This window comes from Mauremys reevesii, linkage group 14, assembly GCF_016161935.1.
Source record: "Mauremys reevesii isolate NIE-2019 linkage group 14, ASM1616193v1, whole genome shotgun sequence".
Classification (NCBI taxonomy): Eukaryota; Metazoa; Chordata; order Testudines; family Geoemydidae; genus Mauremys; species Mauremys reevesii.
In genome coordinates this window covers 34,653,208-34,673,286 of record NC_052636.1, presented here as the reverse complement: position 1 = coordinate 34,673,286, position 20,079 = coordinate 34,653,208, and the positions used below count along the sequence as shown (strand labels likewise).

Below are 20,079 nucleotides of genomic sequence, written 5' to 3'. Positions count from 1 at the left end.
ATATCTGGTGGGACCCTGGCTAGGGGGTGTCTGTTGCCCCTGGCTGTGGGGTCTGGGCTCTGGGTACTGGGGAATGTCTGGGGGCTGCTACTAACCATGATCCTTCTCTCTGATCAACTTGTGCCAGAGTCCTGGCTCCAAGCACTGCCTGGCATTCCCCAGTCACAGGCCCTGTCACTGTGATAACTTTCTATCCACTTATCAGTCACTGTTAGTGTGAAATCACAGATTTTGCTTTTCTCCTGTTTTGAAAACTGCAGGAACTTTCAGTTCCATTTGGAAAATTGTGCCCCCAAGTCCTTGTCCTAGATCTGGGGGTGAGGGAGGTGGGAAGGGGGTCAGCACTGCCGCACGATGGTCTCTTCCACAGTGTTCTGGACTCATTCTTTCTGAAATCCGGTTTCATTGAGACCATTGTTAATCCAGAGTCACTGTATGGAAGGACAAGGAGTGACTCCGGATGGACAGTGGGGCGAATGAGATCAGCAATTCTCCCTGTGAGTAGGGGCTCTCATTAGCTGCTCTCCCCAGAGAGCTAAAGGAGGGAAGCTGCTCAAACGCTCTGTCCCTCTCTGCTCAGGATACTGGGGTTCAGCTTCCTGGGTCAGAGGCTGCAGCCTCCATTGTGATCTGGGAGACCAGGCTTAGCAGCTGCTGCTCCCCCAGCGGGGTTCTGTGCTGGGAAGTGACCTGAATTAAAGCTGCTTCTCTGCCCGGCCCAGGGGATGACTTTCTCCAGCTGGTCCTAGCCCCCTAGGGCAGCCCTGGGCCCTGTTAATACTAAATTCTGAGTCAGAGTCTCCAGGTAACTGAAAGAAACGGAGGGAAAATGCTGGGGTCTGGCCTTAAAATGACTCTACACAAACAGACCCCCCTCATTTCTCGTCCAATTAACAATTGCAGGAGCAAATCCAGCCATGGGGGAGCAAACTACCCAGGAATGGGACTTTCCTACCAGATGGGCAGGGAGAGGGGAAAAGGAGCTAGAAGGAGAAAGAGAGACTGAAAGGGGCTGTGGGAGAGAAGAGTTTGGAGAGAGATTTCCAAATCTCACATCTGTCTGGGCCGATTAATTACTGCACCCTGGGTAGAGTCACTTTCCTGTGGAAAAGATGAGAATCAGACAGAGGAAAATCCAGTTCCTGACTCCATATCCCTCCTGCTGGGGTGTGGCTGCCGTGGGGTCAGTGTCTGAGGGGATCCCCCACAGTGACTCCTTTGGTTCTGCTTTTTTCTAGCCTTGTGTTCAGAGACTTTGTTACGGGGTGAGGGGAGGGAGAAGGGAGGTTAAAAATGTCACTGTGGGCTTAGCCTGGCAAGAGAGGCCAGGTCTACACTGTACAAAGAGATGAAGCCTTTCTCAGCATGGCAGACTCTAGGGTGCCTGTCTGCAGGGAAAGGGCCTGGGGGAATCATGCTGTGAAATGAATTGGAGCCTGTTCTGAAACCTTCACAACTGCCCTTCTCGCCCTGCCAGGCAGCGGAATAATGTCCATGTTTCGCTCCAGTTCATCCCATCCTCTCGTTGGACAGGGGAGAGAAATGGCTGCAGAGGAGCCAGTTCAGGTAGGTATTATCAGGGGGTTGCTGGTGGGCTCCTCCAGGGCGGGAGAGGGACAGCCAATACGTGGGAGATGGGAAGGTTTGCACAGGCTGGTTTGGAGGTTGCAGTCTGGTTTGCAGGAAATGCACAGGGTGGAGAAAGGGAGGAGGACAGGGGTGTGCTAAACCTGCTGGGAGTTATTTAATATGTGGCCTAGATTCTAGGAACAGACCCAGGAGGTTCGGCGGTGGAAATGCTCTAGTTTGTGGAGCAGAAAATAACCCCGCTGCATGGGGCTGGGAAAACTGACCAGACTCATAGTGCTGGAGCCTGACCTGACTAACCAGCGGCTGCTGTGAGATATGAAGGGGGCACCCACCAGTGAGGCTTAGGGGAGATTCCCCTCCCTTCCCATCCAGCTCTTCAGAATGGGGAGGTTATTGGGCTTCCTACCAGGGAGCTGTCCCTGGACCCTGCTAGGGGCTCCATCTCCTGAATCAGTCAGTGGCTAGTAGGTGTGTGATGGCTCTGCTGGGGGAGAGGAGGGGCTCTCGCTTCGTCCCCTCCCCCTGGTGTTTCCTGGATGCTCTGAGCAGGGTGGGGGTGGGACTCTGACTGCAATCCACCCAGAGTTTCTGTTTGGCTCCTGTCCTCCATGTATGGGGGGCTGTGAGTGGGGCAGCAGGTACTGAGTGTTGGACTCTCGCTCTTTCAGGGGCCGGTGACCTTCGAGGAGGTGGCTGTGCATTTCACCAGGGAAGAGTGGGCTCTGCTGGACCCCACTCAGAGAGCCCTCTACAGGGATGTCATGCAGGAGAACCATGAGAATGTGACCTCACTGGGTAAGGGTTACTCTCCCCTCTGTTCTTGGAAGGGGAAAAGAAGAGAGATGGTTCATGCCAGCACCACAATGCCACCTCTACTCTGTCCTGTTGCAGCATCACCCCAATATGCCAGTGACACACACACACTGCCACAGAGCCCCCCCTGCTGCAGAACACTTTGGGAACAGAGCACAGGAGCCGTATTGCAGTGTCAAATAGCTCCTCTTTACTCAAGTAAAACTGAGGGTTCGGTGCGGCATGATCAGCAGAAGCTTCCTACCCCTGACCTCTCAAACCCTGAGCCTTCTCCACCCAGACCACAATAATGCTTGGGGTGTAACGAGCTGCTGGAGTCAGAGCTGCTGGCCCAGGTTTACTTATCACACAGACAGTCCGTGCGTCCTTGACTGCTGGCTGGGGGTATCCAGAGAAGGAAGCTCAGTGGCGGATTTAGCGTTAGTGGGGCCCTGTGCTCAGCTCCATTTTAGGGGTCCATCCTTGGGACTCAGGCAAGAAAAAGAACATTCTCTCATTTCCCTCCCACCCCCATTTTTCATTCTTTTTTTCTTCCTCCACCTCCTAAAAGTACTAGGAAGTAAATGAGGATAAAGCGAGGTACCTTGATTGTTTTTGTTGTCTGAGTTTTCCACAGACCACTTGAAAATCGCTGAGCGTCTCAGTGCACCACCTAATGATCTTTCCAAATATTGTTTGTACCGTTAGCTAACTGTTATAAAGCATTTTGGATAAGAGCCCTTTATTACAAACTAAATAAATAAAAATGTTGGAGTGCAGGGTCTGGCCAGGAGTTAGGGTGTGGAGCAATTACCAGGAGCAGCTCCTGTTTCATGCGAGCAATGCAGGTGGGGATGTGGGGGGGGGCAGGAGGCTTCTGGGAGGGGTGCAGGAGTCAGGGCTGGGGGTGTGTGATGGGCAGGGGGTGGAGGAAGGAAGGGGTTATGGGTGGTTGCAGGAATCAGGGAGGGCAGGGAACGGGTGTGTTTGAGAGGGGTGAAGGAGTAAGGACGGGGTGTGAGGGGGTGCAAGGGTCAGGGAGGGCAGGGTGTTCAGGGTGCAGGAGTCAGGGCTGGGGGTGCAGGAGCAGCTGGGGATTGGGGGTGCAGGGTCTGGCCAGGTTTTAGGATGCAGGAGGGGGCTCAGGGTTGGGGCAGGAGGTTGGGGTGTGAAGTGCTTACCTGGGGCCGCTCCCATGGGGTGTGAGGGGTGCAGAGTGCAATGTAGGGGGGGGGTGCAGGAGCTCCCATTTGGTGCTCAGGGAGCGGTTGAGGATGGGGGGGGGTGCAGGACTCAGAGCATGGGGTGTGAGGGCTTGTTATGTGGGAGGGGATGCAGGAGTCAGGTCTGGGTGCTGGGAGGGTGAGCTGGGGTACTGGGGGTGCTCCCAGCCCCCTACGCTGAGTGGCTCAAGCAGGGGCTGGGGGCAGGGGGGGTCTGTGATAGGGGAGTGCTTTGTAAAGCAGTGAGCAAGTGACCAGGGAGCTTTTCAAACAGGGCTGCTAATGGGGAGTTTCGTGAGGGAGTTTGGAAGGGGAGTGGGAAGGGGGCGAGGTACTCTTGCCATTCTTTAAAACATTTAAGCTATAATACAAACTTCTTGATTGAAATAAAACCCCTGTTGTTAACCTAGGTGGCTGTAAGAGAGAATGCAGGCAGAAGCCCAGCAGCAGAGTGGGGGCTATCCTGTTTATTGCTCTCAATGTAGCATGTATGATTACCTGCCCTGTGGGCGGGTGGCTTACGTGTGCATTCGGTGCAAGGAGCTCCTGGCCCTCAGAGACCGTGTGGAGGCTTTGGAGGCCAGGGTGGTGGAACTGGAGACGCTAAGGGAGGCAGAGAAGTATGTTGATGAGGCTTTCCGGGACACTTGTAGATTTCTCCCACCTCCGGTCAGACAGCCACTGCGCTGTTGAGGAGGATGAAAGGCCCAGGGAAGGAGAGCTGTCAATGGGAGCAGAGGGAAACCTTCCCATAGTTGGGACCTTCCTCCCAGATGGTGTTGGGGTAACCTCTTGCACTGAGGTTACCTCTCCGGGGAGGGAACCCCAGGCATTAAGAAAAGGCAGCTGTTAGTAATGGGAGATTTGATCATTAGAAACAAGGATAGCTGGATTTGTGATGACCCGGAGAACCGTATGGTGACTTGTCTACCTGGTGCAAAGGTTGCTGATTTCTCAAGGCGTCTAGATAGATTTATGTGTAGTGCTGGGGAGGATCTAGTGGTCGTGGTACATGTAGGCACCAGTGACATAAGGAACGGTAGGTGAGACGTCCTGGACACCAAATTTAGTCTGCTAGGAAAGAGACTGAAATCTGGGACCTCTATGGTGGCATTCTCAGAAATGCTTCCAGTTCCACGCACAGGGCCAGGTAGGCAGGCAGAGCTTCAGAGTCTCAATGCGTGGATGAGATGATGGTGTAGAGAGGAGGCGTTTAGATTGATTAGGACCTGGGGAAACTTGGGGGATGGGGGAGCCTATACAGGAAGGATGGGCTCCACCTAAACCAACGTGGAACCAGACTGCTGGCACTTAACATTAAAAAGGTTGCAGAGCAGTTTTTAAACTAAGAGATGGGAGAAAGGCAATGGCTGCAGAGGAGCTCGTGGATCGGACAGAGACTTGTCTTAGAGAAGAGACTAGTGATAGAGATTTTTTAGTTCTAGTCAGGCAGAGAGGCTGGAAGAGGATAAAGTAGGGGCCAGATCAGACGAGAAGCATTCACACACACAAGAATCTGACTCATCAGAAAAGGGCAGACAAATAAACAAGTTTTTCAAGTGCTTGTACACAAATGCTAGAAGTCTAAATAATAGGATGGGTGAATTAGAGTGCCTCGTGTTAAAAGAGGATATTGACATAATAGGCATCACAAAAACCTGGTGGAGTGAGGACAATCAATGGGACACAATCGTTCCAGGGTACAAAATATATCGAAGGACAGAGCAGGTCATAAGAACGGCCATACCGGGTCAGACCAAAGGTCCATCCAGCCCAGTATCTGTCTACCGACAGTGGCCAATGCCAGGTGCCCCAGAGGGAGTGAACCTAACAGGCAATGATCAAGTGATCTCTCTCCTGCCATCCATCTCCATCCTCTGACAAACAGAGGCTAGGGACACCATTCCTTACCCATCCTGGCTAATAGCCATTTATGGACTTAACCTCCATGAATTTATCCAGTTCCCTTTTAAACATTGTTATAGTCCTAGCCTTCACAACCTCCTCAGGTAAGGAGTTCCACAAGTTGACTGTGCGCTGCATGAAGAAGAACTTCCTCTTATTTGTTTTAAACCTGCTGCCTATTAATTTCATATGGTGACCCCTAGTTCTTGTATTATGGGAATAAGTAAATAACTTTTCCTTATCCACTTTCTCAACATCACTCATGATTTTATAGACCTCCATTATATCCCCCCTTAGTCTTCTCTTTTCCAAGCTGAAGAGTCCTATCCTCTTTAATCTTTCCTCATATGGGACCCTCTCCAAACCCCTAATCATTTTAGTTGCCCTTTTCTGAACCTTTTCTAGTGCTAGAATATCTTTTTTGAGGTGAGGAGACCACATCTGTACACAGTATTCGAGGTGTGGGCGTACCATGGATTTATATAAGGGCAATAATATATTCTCAGTCTTATTCTCTATCCCCTTTTTAATGATTCCTTACATCCTGTTTGCTTTTTTGACTGCCTTTGCACACTGCGTGGACATCTTCAGAGAACTATCCACGATAACTCCAAGATCTTTTTCCTGACTCGTTGTAGCTAAATTAGCCCCCATCATGTTGTATGTATAGTTGGGGTTATTTTTTTCCAATGTGCATTACTTTACATTTATCCACATTAAATTTCATTTGCCATTTTGTTGCCCAATCACTTAGTTTTGTGAGATCTTGTTGAAGTTCTTCACAATCTGCTTTGGTCTTAACTATCTTGAGCAGTTTAGAATCATCTGCAAACTTTGCCACCTCACTGTTTACCCCTTTCTCCAGATCATTTATGAATAAATTGAATAGGATTGGTCCTAGGACTGACCCTTTGGGAACACCCCTCTCCATTCTGAGAATTTACCATTAATTCCTACCCTTTGTTCCCTGTCTTTTAACCAGTTCTCAATCCATGAAAGAACCTTCCCTTTTATCCCATGACAGCTTAATTTACGTAAGAGCCTTTGGTGAGGGACCTTGTCAAAGGCTTTCTGGAAATCTAATATACTATGTCCACTGGATCCCCCCCATACTCGGGGGGTGGGGAGGGGACTGGTACTGTATGTTAAAGAAGACGTAAACTCAAATGAAGTAAAAATCTTAAATGAAACCACATGTTCCATAGAATCTCTCTGGATAGTAATTCCATGCTCTAATAAGAATATAACAATAGGGATCTGTTATCGACCACCTGTCAAAGACAGTGATAGTGAGGATGAAATGCGAAGGGAGATTAGAGAGGGTATCAAAATAAAGAACTCCATAATAGTGGGTGATTTCAGTTATCCCCATATTGACTGGGTACATGTCACCTCAGGACAAAATTTCTGGATACTTTAAATGACTGTTTCTTGGAGCAGCTGGTACAAGAACCCGCAATAGGAGAAGCAACTCTCGATTTAGTCCTGAGTGGAGTGCAGGATCTAGTCCAAGGGCTAACTATAACAGGACCGCTTGGAAATAGTGACCATAATATAACAACATTTAACATTCCTGTGGTGGGAAGAACAGCTCAACACTGGCATTTAATTTCAGGAAGGGGAGCTATGCAAAAATGAGGGGGTTAGTTAAACAGAAATTAAAAGGTACAGTGACTAGAGTGAAATCCCTGCAAGCTGCATGGACACTTTTCAAAAACACAATATTAGAGGCCCAACTTAAATATATACCCCAAATTAAAACACACAGCAAAAGAACTAAAAAAGAGTCACCGTGACTTAACGACCAGGTAAAAGAAGCAGTGAGAGATAAAAAGGCGTCTTCTAAAAAGTGGAAGTCAAATCCTAGTGAGGTACATAGAAAGGAGCATAAACACTACCAAATTAAGTGTAAAAATGTAATAAGAAAAGCCAAAGAGGAGTTTGAAGAAGGGGCTAGCCAAAAACTCAAAAGGTAATAACAAAAGCAGGAAGCCTGCTAAACAACCAGTGGGGCCACTGGAGTATTGAGATACAAAAGGAGCCCTTAAAGACGATAAAGTCATTGCGGAGAAACTAAATGGACTCTTTGCTTCAGTCTTCATGGCTGAGGATGTTGGTGAGATTCCCAAACCTTTTGTGGGTGACAAATCTGAGGAACTGCCACAGATTGAAGTGTCACTAGAGCAGGTTTTGGAACTACTTGATAAACTTAATTGTAACAAGTCACCGGGACCAGATGGTATTTACCAAGAGTTCTGAAGGAACTCAGATGTGAAATTGGGGAACTATTAGCTATGGTTTGTAACCTGTCTTTAAATCGGCTTCTGTACCCAATGACTGGAAGATTGCTAATGTAACGCCAATATTTAAAAAGGCTCTAGAGGCGAACCTGGCAGTTGCAGACTGGTAAGTCTAACGTCTGTACCAGGCAAATTAGTTGAAACAATAGTAAAGGAATAAAATTGTCAGGCACATAGAAGAACAAAAATTGTTGAGGAAAAGTCAATATGGTTTCTGTAAAGGGAAATTATGTCTTACTAATCTATTAGAGTTCTTTGAAGGTGTCAAACAAACATGTGGACAAGGGGGATCCAGTGAACATGGTGTACTTAGATTTCCAGAAAGCCTTTGACAAGGTCCCTCACCAAAGGCTCTTACGTAAATTATGTTATCATGGGATAAGAGGGAAGATCTTTTCATGGATTGAGAACTGGTTAAAAGACAGGGAACAAAGGGTAGGAATAAATGGTAAATTTTCAGAATGGAGAGGAGTAACTAGTGGTGTTCCCCAAGGGTCAGTCCTAGGACCAATCCTATTCAACATATTCATAAATGATCTGGAGAAAGGGGTAAACAGTGAGGTGGCAAAGTTTGCAGATGATACTTGTGACGATGCGGTTCTGGTGGGACCCAACTGAGAGTGACAAATCGCTTAAAACAGGGCAGTTACAGCGCAAGACTGGGATTTTTCCACCTGTAAGGCAAACCAAACCAGCAAGACAAAAATGACTTCGGTTTCACCCCACTGGCTAACCACGAGTCACACAAGCAATTTCCTTAGACACTGCAGTCTCCCAGTATCACCGCCAGTCCCACTCGTCCTGGGGAGGAATGGTTATGAAAACCAACACCCCAATAAAAGAAAAGGTTCTCTCGATCCCAAAGAATCAAGACTCAGACCCAAGTCAATATACACGTCAGATCTTACCCACAAATCACGCTGTTGCCAATCCTTTAGAATCTAAAGGTTTATTCATAAAAGGAAAAAGATAGCGATGAGAGCTAGAATTGCTTAAATGGAATCAATTACATCCAGTAATGGCAAAGTTCTTAGGTCAGGCTTGTAGCAGTGATGGAGTAAACTGCAGGCTCAAATCAAGTCTCTGGAGTACATCCTCCTCTGGGATGGGTCAGTCAGTCCTTTGTTCAGAGCTTCAGTTTGTAGCAAAGTTCCTCCAGAGGTAAGAAGCAGGATTGAAAACAAGATGGAAATGAGGCATCAGCCTTTTATAGGCTTTTCGAGGTGTAAGAACACTTCTTTGTTCTTACTGTGGAAAATGACAGCAAAATGGAGTCTGGAGTCACATGGGCAAGTCCCTGCATACTTTGCTGAGTTACAAGGCATATCTGCCTTCTCTCAATGGGTCAGTTGAATAGCTGATGGTCCTTAATGGGCCATCAAGCATGCTAGGGAAAGCTAACACCAGCTTGTCTGGGATGTCTCCCAGAAGCACAGCATAAGTTGGAAATACAGACAGTATAGAGCCAATACCCATAACTTCAACTACAAAATGATACATACATATAGACACTATAATTATAACCAGCAACCCATAACCTGGTCTTGGACACCTTATATGACCTCCTTTACATAAGATTTGGTGCCATTCCAGGACCTTGGTTGCAACCATGTTCTAAATGGTCCCAGATTATATCAGTAACATCACAATACTAAACTGCTCAAGATAGTTAAGACCAAAGCAAACTGTGAAGAAATTCAAAAAGATCTCACAAAACTAAGTGACTGGGCAACAAAATGGCAAATGTGTATAAATATCAAGTAATGCAGATTGGAAAAAATAACCCGAATTATACATACAATATGATGGGGGCAAAATTAGGCTAATCAGGAAAAAGATCTTTTTGTCATTGTGGATAGTTCTCTGAAGACATCCAGCAGTGTGCAGTGGAAGTCAAAAAAGGAAACAGGATGTTAGGAATTATTTAAAAAGGGATAGACAGTAATACAGAGAATATCTTATTGCCCTTGTATAAATCAATGGAAATAACTAATTTAGACCCCCATCATTTTCTATGTATATTTGGGATTATGTTTGCCAATGGGCTGCACTATGTGTTATCCTGACATCTAGTACTGCTGAGATCCTGCATTCAGTGATATCCCTGCCCTTCCTGTTCCCGTTCTCCACTGAGCCCCACGCTTATGTTCCCAGCTTCCCCAGGACTCTGTCTTTGTCTCTGGACCCATCTGTCAGCAAGAAGCAGTGCCAGGGAGACTTCGATTTCTGGGACGTGGATTTACTTTCTGTGTGTTTTAGGAGACTCTTTGAAATTGAGTGTCTGTGACATTAAGCACAGTACAATCTGGACTGTTAACAGCTGTGTCCCCTCAGTTCCCCAGGCTGGGGTGCCTTTTACACTGCTCTACTGTGAGAGCAGCCACTCCTGGGCAGTTCACACGCAGTCTCCAGCATGGAACTCGCTCCCAGCTACACAGTATTGAGTGCTGCTAGTCAGTGACTCACAAATTACAGTACCCCACAGGAGAACCCCAGAAAATTCTCTGCTCCCAGACTTCCCCCAGAAATGTGGATCTTGCACTGTCCAGCACACTCCTGAACAATGGGAGCTCATATGAAATCTGTTGTTTCATCAGTGGAAAATGACATGCACCAGCCTTGTTATTCCAAATGGAGTTTCCAACACACTTTAATCCAAACACACTGGTTTGATAAAAAAAAGGAAACAAAATTATTAACTACTGAAAAAAAAGATTTGAAGTGACTACAAGTAATGAGGCATAAAAGTCAGAATTGTTTATGAAAGAAATGCAAAGATAAAACACAAACTAATGTTTAACCTAACGAGCTAAAAGGGATTTAAAACAAATGTTTCTCTCACCATCTGCTGAGACAGGCTGGTTTTCCTTTCAGCCAGGACTCCCCCTAACCTGCCCCTGCCGCTCACATTCAGTTCTTCAGGAGTTGTCATGAGCAGAGCGAAAGGGGGTGGGGGGGGGGAGAGAGTCTCATGCATTTTCCTCACCTCTTTTTATAATTCAGTCCTTTGTACTAGAAACCACTTCAGTTCCCAGCTGAGTCATGGTGACAGGCTGTCATAGATACGAGCTTCAAGTGTCCCTGTGATGGAATGTAAATGTCATCTTCACACCTTCCCCCTGGTGGAGAATGGCTATTTGACCAGCTGTTTGCCTTGCTGTCTCTGAGGAACTTAAGGTTAGTTACAGCTTTTTCGGTAATATCATACCGTAAAATCTCATCACTTTCCATACAATGTTGCTACACATTGTAACAGGAGTATCAGAGGGTAGCCGTGTTAGTCTGGATCTGTAAAAGCAGCAAAGAATCCTGTGGCACCTATAGACTATCAGACGTTTTGCAGCATGAGCTTTCATGGGTGAATACCCACTTCTTCGGATGCAAGTAGTGGAAATTTCTAGGGGCAGGTGTATATATATGCAAGCAAGAAGCAAGCTGGAGATAACGAGGTTAGTTCAATCAGGGAGGATGAGGCCCTGTTCTAGCAGTAGAGGTGTGAAAACCAAGGGAGGAGAAACTGGTTCTGTAGTTGGCAAGCCATTCAGTTTCTCTTTGAAGTCTGGTCCTAAAGTTTTTTGCTGGAGGATGGCCACCTTAAGATCTGCTATTGTGTGTCCAGGGAGGTTGAAGTGTTCTCCTACAGGTTTTTGAATATTGCCATTCCTAATATCTGATCTGTGTCCATTTATCCATACAAACGGACTTCACTAAAATAAGACAGGAGATCTACATTACTCACATCACCTCTCTACAAAGGAAAAAGGACTGTAAGCTGTCTAAACTCTTACCTGCTACGTGGGGCCACAACTGTGGTACCCCTAACCCACCCAGCAATATCGTCAATCTATCCAACCACATACTCAGCCCAGAAGAAAAGTCTGTCCTATCTCGGGGACTCCCTTTCTGCCCTGCCACCCCCACCAACATGATACAGTTCTGTGGCGATCTGGAAGCCTACTTTTGCCGTCTCCGACTGAAAGAATACTTTCAGGACAACACTGAACAACGCACTGATACACAGTTACCCTCCCACCAACAGCACAAGAAGAAGAACTCCACATGGACTCCTCCTGAGGGTCGAAATGACAGTCTGGACCTATACATTGAATGCTTCCGCCGATGTGCACAGGCAGAAATTGTGGAAAAACAACATCGCTTGCCTCATAACCTAAGTTGTGCAGAACGCAATGCCATCCACAGCCTCAGAAACCATCCTGACATTATAATCAAAGAGGCTGATAAAGGAGGTGCTGTAGTCATGAACAGGTCTGACTACCAAAAGGAGGCCGCCAGACAACTCTCCAATACCAAATTCTACAGGCCACTTCCCTTAGATCCCACTGAGGAATACACTAAGAAACTGCATCATCTACTCAGGACACTCCCTACGCTAACACCGGAACAAATCAACATACCCTTAGAACCCCGACCAGGGTTATTCTATCTACTACCCAAGATCCACAAACCCGGAAATCCTAGACGCCCCATCATCTCGGGCATTGGCACTCTCACTGAAGGACTGTCTGGATATGTGGACTCTCTACTCAGACCCTATGCCACCAGCACTCCCAGCTATCTCCGTGACACCACTGATTTCCTGAGGAAACTACAATGGATTGGTGACCTTCCAGAAAACACCATCCTAGCCACCATGGATGTAGAGGCTCTCTACACAAACATCCCAAACACAGATGGAATACAAGCTGTCAGGAACAGTATCCCTGATGATGCCACAGCACAACTGGTTGCTGAGCTCTGTGCCTTTATCCTCACACACAACTATTTCAAATTTGATGACAATATATATCTCCAGATCAGTGGCACCGCTATGGGCACCCGCATGGCCCCACAATATGCCAATATTTTTATGGCCGACCTGGAACAACGCTTCCTCAGCTCCCGTCCACTCACGCCCCTTCTCTACCTATGCTACATTGATGACCTCTTCATCATCTGGACCCATGGGAAGGAGAGTCTGGAAAAATTCCACCAAGATTTCAACAGCTTCCATCCCACCATCAACCTCAGCCTGGACCAATCTACACGGGAGGTCCACTTTCTAGATACCACGGTGCAAATAAGTGATGGTCACATTAACACCACCTTATACCGAAAACCTACCGACCGCTATGCCTACCTTCATGCCTCCAGCTTCCATCCCAGGCACACCAAAAGATCCATTGTCTACAGCCAAGCACTGAGGTACAACCGCATCTGCTCTAACCCATCAGACAAAGACCAACACCTACAAAATCTCCACCAAGCATTCTCAAAACTACAGTACCCGCACGAGGAAATAAGGAAACAGATCAACAGAGCCAGACGTGTACCCAGAAGCCTCCTACTGCAAGACAAACCCAAGAAAGAAACCAACAAGACTCCACTGGCCATCACCTACAGTCCCCAGCTAAAACCCCTCCAACACCTCATCAGGGATCTACAACCCATCCTGGACAATGATCCCACACTTTCACAGGCCTTGGGTGGCAGGCCAGGTTGGCAGGTTGTTTGTGGGTGAGGACTGAAGCATATTCTCACCAGTAACTGCACACCGCACCATAGTAACTCTAGCTCAGGAACCAATCCATGCAACAAACCTCGATGCCAACTCTGCCCACATATCTACACCAGCGACACCATCACAGGACCTAACCAGATCAGCCACACCATCACCGGTTCATTCACCTGCACATCCACCAATGTAATATATGCCATCATATGCCAGCAATGCCCCTCTGCTATGTACATCGGCCAAACTGGACAGTCTCTAAGGAAAAGGATAAATGGACACAAATCAGATATTAGGAATGGCAATATTCAAAAACCTGTAGAACACTTCAACCTCCCTGGCCACACAATAGCAGATCTTAAGGTGGCCATCCTCCAGCAAAAAAACTTTAGGACCAGACTTCAAAGAGAAACTGCTGAGCTTCAGTTCATCTGTGAATACCCACTTCTTCGGATGCAAGTAGTGGAAATTTCCAGGGGCAGGTATATATGCAAGCAGGAAGCAAGCTAGGGATAACGAGGTTAGTTCAATCAGGGAGGATGAGGCCCTGTTCTAGCAGTAGAGGTGTGAAAACCAAGGGAGGAGAAACTGGTTCTGTAGTTGGCAAGCCATTCACAGTCTTTGTTTAATCCTCAGGATTAAACAAAGCTCAGGATTAAACCATCAGCTCAGGATTAAACAAAGACTGTGAATGGCTTGCCAACTACAGAACCAGTTTCTCCTCCCTTGGTTTTCACACCTCTACTGCTAGAACAGGGCCTCATCCTCCCTGATTGAACTAACCTCGTTATCCCTAGCTTGCTTCCTGCTTGCATATATATACCTGCCCCTGGAAATTTCCACTACTTGCACCCACGAAAGCTCATGCTGCTAATTGTCTGTTAGTCTATAAGGTGCCACAGGATTCTTTGCTGCTTGTATTGTAACAGGAGGATATTCAGTAGATTGCCTTTTCAAATGGTACCTCACAAGCCCTACAGTGATAAATGAAGGGGAGGGGAGGGATCTCCCTTTTATAAACACCCAGCCAGCCAGTTGGCTGTAAAATCCCTAATGGTGCGAGTTCTCTGCTTGCTTTACCTCTAAAGGGTTAACAAGCCAACAGGTTTTAAAAAAAAAAAGTATTGGGCACCTGACCAAAAGAGCCAATGGAAAGGCTAGAACTTTGTTAAATGGGAAAGTAACTTTCCCTTTGTCTGTTGTTCTCCGGAGAAGGCGACACGGAGTAGCAATGCTGTGTATGGCTTGAATCAGGTATGAAAATTCATCTTCCATACCTAGAAGAAATGATTTGGCCAGGGAATGTTTAGACAGACACAATCAGGTTTATTTTTTATTTTGGCTTTTGGATCTCCTCTATGCTATCCCAGATGCTTTTGTTTGCTTGTAAGCTTTAAGCTGAACCCTCAAGAAATCTGTTTTGGGTGCTTACAAAAATTTTCTTTTAAGATCTAGCAAAAGCCTAAGTTCCAGATGTATTGTTTTCCTTTTCAATTTTAATAAAATTTACCTCTTTTAAGAACAGGATTGGATTTTTGGTGTCCTAAGAAGTTTGTGTGTGTTGTTTGATTATCTGGTAGCCACTGCTAATTTCCTTTGTTTTCTTTCTCAGCTTCTTCCCAGAGGGGAGGTGAAAGGGCTCGAGGGTGCCCCAGAGGGAAGAATTCTCAAGCGCTCCTTCCTGGGTCCAAGGGTTTGGGGTTTTTTTGCCTTTGGGTGGTGGCAGCATTTACCAAGCCAAGGTCAGAGAGAAGCTGTAACTTTGGGGGTTTAATACAAGTCTAGAGTGGCACAAATTAATTTGTAGAATCCTGTCGGGCCCCCGCTTTCTGCACTCGGAGTGACAGAGTGGGGATTCAGCCCTGACACATACTATGAACAAAATTGATCATAATTTTCTAGAAGAGTGAACATAGGGGAACAGTAGCACAGTGTCTGTGTGTTCCCAACATATATGCGGGTATTCTAGTCCGTCCCAAGCAATGTGTTCGGCATCTTCAAACACCTGAGGAACCGGTCCTGGGAATTGACTGGTTTATTAAGTGACACTGTATGGAATTGAGAGACACTTTATATTATTATTATTTTATTATAAATACTGTGGCAAATTGCCGGTACGGTTATGCTGGGTCTCGCGCTTTCTCTTCTTTGGGGAAGGTTCAGGGCGCCATTGCTTGCCTCTGAATCGGTATTTTAATTACCCCACTAGTGTCCTTGAGAAGGGGAGTGGAGAGGGAGGGACCTGGGCCCGCCCTCTTCTCCAGGTCCCAACCCAGGGGCCCTGAGGTTAGTGGTGAACCACTTGAACTGGCGGTTCCTTCCCCTGGGCTACTTCCCTTTCCTGCCCTTCAGCTTGTGGAGGGGCTTCTTGCCCTCCTTCTACACAAGCCAGGTGCCCCTTACCTAGGGTTTTTGGATTTCTCAGCCCACCGCAGCACTCCTCCAAACTTTCCTTTTGTCTCTCTTCAAAACTCTTCTCTGCTCCAACCAAACCTTCCTGCTCCAACTCCCACACTGTCTGACTGAAGCAGGGGTTTTTATCACCTGACTGACTGCTGGTGCTCTAATTCATCTATAGCAAACTTTCTTCCCTCTGCAGGGAATAAGGCTCCCTGCTAACCCTCTCCTGCTGCCCTCTGGCCAGGCTGTATCACACTGTGTACTGAGAACTCCAAGGCTTTTCCGTGCCATGTGCTGTGAAGCTTGTGTTTGGGACACAGGAATTAGAAGCCACTTGGCAAAAGGAATATAAAGGGGAGCTGCATCATCTCCATTTTGTCTTCAATCCCCCTTCCTACCTCTGGAGCAACTTCTCTACAAACTGAAGGCTTGAACAAAGGACTGAATAATGTGGATGTTTACCAGAGAGCCTTTCAAGCCAGAAACTCACCAATACTGCTAAGAACCAGCTGTATAGATTTCTGAATGTGTCTGACTGCTTTCCCATTTAACAACTCCCTTTTTCTTTCTTTCTTTCTTTCTTTTATACTAAACCTTTAGTTTAGATGCTTTCTTGCTTATAAACCTTTAGTTTAGATGCTAATGATTGGCTGGCATCGTAGTATTTTGAGTAAGATCCAAACCTATACTGACCTGGTAATGTGGCTGACTCTGGGGTCAGAAGAACACTTTGTTTATGTGAGCAGAGTTTTTAAATAACCTCTCACTGTGCTGGACCTAGTTGCTGATTGGGAGTCAGAGAACTGGAATGCAATAAAGGGGGCCGTGTGATTTCTTTTTTCAGTTTCTCGATAACCAGTGTGGGGGATCAGAAGCACAGTTGGTGACTGGTCGGTGAGTTTAACTTCCGTGTTAACCACCAGTTTGGGGAGCCTCTGCTCTCCCTTTTTCAGCCTGCCCTGGTCTTGGCATTTTCAGTGAGGACTAGCCCAGGGACACCGGGTCACACCAAGTATTAAAGTTAAATTAATAGAATGTTTTTTATGACAAAGTTTTATGAAATCAATGGAACTCCTTTGTTTTCTTTCATCTGAGCAGGGTTTCCATTTTCCAAACCTGATGTGATCTCCCAGCTGGAACAAGGGGAAGAGCCATGGGTCTCAGACCTGCAGGGTTCAGAGGGAAAACAGACCCTGAGATCTCCCTGCAGAGGTGAGGAAACATTAAACCAACTCTGAGTGTGAAAGTGCCTGAAGGAAACATCTGGGATGCCCTACGAAGCCCTTGAGAGGTGTCTCAGTTCATTATTGTTGCCAGCAGGGGTCATATCCTCAGGGTAACTATAGCTCATGGCTTCCCGTAGATTCTAGCAGACACCAGGCAGTAGCTTCCTCCCTTCCCCTTGAGAATTTGGATGGGATTTGAAACCCAAATTGATCCCCTGCTCTCTCCTGTTTTGGGGAAGAGTATGGGGGAGTTGAGTTTGTGATTTTTATTTGACCTCCCGCCAGCACTTAGTTTGTTTTGGCTTTTCACTTTTCATCCCTGTTTGATGTTTCTGTCTTTTTCACAGCAGGTGATGCAATGGCATGTGAGAAAGAGGAGCAGAATTCTCAGCAGAAAAATGTTCAGCAACTGGATAAACACAGAGCATTATTGCAAAGATCAAAAAGCCATGTGTCCAGGAGTCATGAGGAGGAAAAGTCCTGTGAGATTCAGCACAGACCAGAGAGAGAACAAGGAAACCAGCCAGGGGTGAAAATGGGTAAACGTATTTCCTCTCAGGGAACTCAGAAGGACCTCAAGGAAACCACAACAAAGCAGGAAATCATCATTGGAAAGAGAAAAAATACATACACAGTGTGTGGAAAAAAGTTATGTGACTACTCAGCCCTTCTTAATCATCAGAGAATCCACACAGGGGACAGGCCCTACGAATGCCGTGAGTGTGGGAAAACCTTCAATCGCAGATCAGCCCTTTTTACCCATCAGAGAATCCACACAGGGGACAGGCCCTACGAATGCCGTGAGTGTGGGAAAACCTTCACTCGAATATCAACCCTTTCTGTTCATCAGAGAATCCACACAGGGGAGAGGCCCTATGAATGCCGTGAGTGCGGGAAAAGCTTCTCTAGCAGCTCAGCCCTTATTCAGCATCAGAGAATCCACACAGACGAGAGGCCCTATGAATGCAGTGAGTGTGGGAAAAGCTTCTGTAGCAGATCAGGCCTTTCTCAGCATCAGAGAATCCACACAGGGAAGAGTCCCTATGAATGCCGTGAGTGTGGGAAAAGCTTCTCTAGCAGCTCAGCCCTTATTCAGCATCAGAGAATCCACACAGGGGAGAGGCCCTATGAATGCCGTGAGTGTGGGAAAAGCTTCTCTAGCAGCTCAGCCCTTTCTAAACATCAGAGAATCCACACAGACGAGAGGCCCTATGAATGCAGTGAGTGTGGGAAAAGCTTCTATAGCAGCTCAGCCCTTTCTAAACATCAGAGAATCCACACAGGGGAGAGGCCCTATGAATGCCGTGAGTGTGGGAAAACCTTCAATTGCCGCTCAACCCTTATTATTCATCAGAGAATCCACACAGGGGAGAGGCCCTATGAATGCCGTGAGTGTGGGAAAAGCTTCTATAGCAGCTCAGCCCTTTCTAAACATCAGAGAATCCACACAGACGAGAGGCCCTATGAATGCAGTGAGTGTGGGAAAAGCTTCTATAGCAGCTCAGCCCTTTCTAAACATCAGAGAATCCACACAGGGGAGAGGCCCTTTGAATGCAGTGAGTGTGGGAAAAGCTTCACTCACAGCTCTCACCTTAATGGGCATCAGAGAATCCACACAGGAGAGAGGCCGTATGTATGCCGTGAGTGTGGGAAAACTTTCAATCACAGCTCGCACCTTCTTACCCATCTCAGAATTCACACAGGGGAGAGGCCCTACGAATGCCGTGAGTGTGGGAAAAACTTCATTTACCGCCAGCAGCTTATCAGCCATCAGATAATCCACACAGGTTTGAGACCCCATGGAAGCAGTGAGTGTGGGAAAACCTTGTCTTGCCACTGAGCCCATGTGAGCCATCAGAGAATCTGCAAGGGGGATCAACACCACAAACCCTCTAGGGCTATCGATACTTTCATACTTTTCCTGATTCCCACAGAGTAACTTTTAAAAGCTGTTTGAACTGCATGAAGCACCGATATCCCTCAGCTTGGCCAGATGAGTGGCCCATTTTTGCATTTTGCAGTTTGACCTCTTTGAGGTGGACCCATTTGTCCTTTCTATCAACTCCATTGTCCCATGAGTAATTCAAGTGTGTCCTTCCCATAAGAAACAAGGGAGCATCACATTTGTACCATTCCTCCTATTGTAGAGTTATTGTTAGAGTCACCAATGATACATAATGTATCATTGCCAATTGTTCTCACGTTGCTCTGGGTTGTGCTGAAGAGCAGTTATCATGGGAACTTTTCATATTACATTTAAAAGAAGAGGAGCAGGGGCAGGAAAAAAGTGTCATTTCCGCTTCTGTGATACTGGAAGGAGATGTAAAAAGTGACAGAGTCCTGTGGCACCTTATAGACTAAAAAATGTTTTGGAGCATAAGCAATATACCAAAACCTACAGGATAACACTTCAGTCTCCCTGGACACACAATCGCAGATTTAAAAATAGCCATCCTGCAGCAAAAAAACGTCAGACCCAGACTTCAAAGAGAAACTGCTGAGTTTCAGTTTATTTGCAGATTTGACACCATCAGCTCAGGATTCAACAAAGACTGTGCCTGGCTCGCCAGCTACAGAGGCAGTTTCTCCTCCCTTGGTGTTCACACCTCCACTGCTAGAAGAGCCTCATCCTCCCTGATTGAACTAACCTTGTTATCTCTAGTCTGATTCTCGCCTGCATATTTATACACCCCTCTGGACATTTCCACTCCATGCATCTGACGAAGTGGGGATTCATCCACGAAAGCTTATGCGCCAATACGTCTGTTAGTCTACAAGGTGCCACAGGACTCTTTGTCACGTTGTACAGATCTGGACTAACACAGCCACCCCTCTGATACTTGAAAGGAGATGGGGTGACTCAGAGATTCCCTCCTTCCCCATCACGGCAAAACTTTTACCTTTTGACTGAGCCAGGCAGAGTTTATCGTCATCACATTCTACCCCTCCACTTCTCAAAATGTCATGTGATGAAGTGTTCTCAGTTGTCTGTGCTTGGAGATGATGCTTTGACTTATTTAATCCTGTACCAGAGTTGCTGTGACTGGAGATGAAAGTATCAAAGGCCTGGAAGGGGAATTCAAATGGATCCTAAATACAGTGTCATCATTTAGAGTTTAAATCCCAGGTTCCAT

At 46.7% G+C, this 20,079-nt stretch overlaps 1 pseudogene; it reads left to right on the top strand.

The window, feature by feature from the left end:
- LOC120381725 overlaps positions 1-19,182 on the top strand; it is a 114,253-nt pseudogene extending 95,071 nt beyond the window's left edge.
- Positions 19,183-20,079: the final 897 nt, after the last annotated feature.